The following is a 1,384-nucleotide window of genomic DNA, read 5'->3' on the forward strand; positions in this document are numbered from 1 at the left end:
GACCTTACCATTAAGTGTATAAGTCCTGCTAAGATTTGTTTTCCCAAAATGCAGCACCTCGCATATATCTGAATTAAAATCCATCTGCCACTTCTCAGCCCATTGGCCCATCTGGTCAAGACCCTGTTGTAATCTGAGGTAACCCTCTTCGCTGTCCACTACACCTCCAATTTTAGTGTCATTTGCAAACTTACTAACTGTACCTCTTATGCTCGCATCCAAATCATTTATGTAAATGACAAAAAGTAGAGGGCCCAGCACCGATCCTTGTGGCACTCCACTGGTCACAGGCCTCCAGTCTGAAAAACAAGCCTCCACCACCACCCTCGGTCTTCTACCTTTGAGCCAGTTCTGTATCCAAATGGCTAGTTCTCCCTGTATTCCATGAGATCTAACCTTGCTAATCAGTCTCCATGGGGAACATTGTCGAACGCCTTACTGAAGTCCATATAGATCATGAACCTGGTGGGTTTTCACTAGATTTGATGGCAGTTTCAAGGTCACCATCATGGGGACTAGCTCCTCCTTTGGATTTATTCATGGAATTTCAGTTTCACCAGCTGCAGCAGTGCAATTTAAACCTGTGATCCCAAAGCACTGGCCTCAGCCTCTGGACTGGCTCCATGGGGAGGACCATCTACTGTTGGACCCCAGAGGCTCTTGTAGCATTGTTAGACAGCATGGGGCTAATGTTTCAGGCTCTGATGAGGCAGACAGAGACCCCTGTCCCACCTGCGATCATGGACACAGTCACACTGGTATCAACCTCCATTAGAACCAGGTGGCTATTTAACCAGACATTTACTTTGATTCTGATTCGGATGTTACTAAGCAATTTAACTGTCCCAAACCACACATAGGTGGACTTTCCAGGGTGTGCACTCTCCTGGATGACTTTTCTCTATTTCCAGCATCTCACCAATCTTCCATAGAATCAGTCTCAGCTTTACACACAGGCAGAGGGTAGGACAACAGTGAAGGCAAGGATTTAATACTTGTGGCAGAGACCAGAACCAATGTCTTTAGCCTTCCAAATGTCCAGCCATAACATGTTTAGCTATAGGGAGATTGGATATCAAGCATGCAATCTGAGAGCACACAGACAGAGGGAGAAGCAGAGAGTGACAATAAGAGCGGGAACATGTAACATTTAACCCAGTGTCCGCAGAGAATCAACAATTTTTATTTATGTAGTACCTTTAACATAACAAAACATCCCATTGTTTTGTAACTCTCAAGTGAAAGACAATGTGTGGCATGCAGGAACACCATCCCCCCTGCAAGCTTCACTCTCCTCCACACTCCATTCTGACTTGGAACTAGATATCACCGTTCCTTCGTTGTCATTGGATCAAAATCCTGGAACTCTCTCCCAAACACCACC

General features: G+C 45.4%; 1 protein-coding gene across 1 annotated transcript in view; it reads right to left on the bottom strand.

Moving 5' to 3' along the window:
* The window catches only part of LOC122564531 (CUB domain-containing protein 1-like), a 112,011-nt gene that overhangs the window by 77,717 nt on the left and 32,910 nt on the right, over window positions 1-1,384 (bottom strand). The window lies entirely within an intron of this gene.

The sequence above is a fragment of the Chiloscyllium plagiosum genome, chromosome 29 (assembly GCF_004010195.1).
Source record: "Chiloscyllium plagiosum isolate BGI_BamShark_2017 chromosome 29, ASM401019v2, whole genome shotgun sequence".
Lineage (NCBI taxonomy): Eukaryota > Metazoa > Chordata > Chondrichthyes > Orectolobiformes > Hemiscylliidae > Chiloscyllium > Chiloscyllium plagiosum.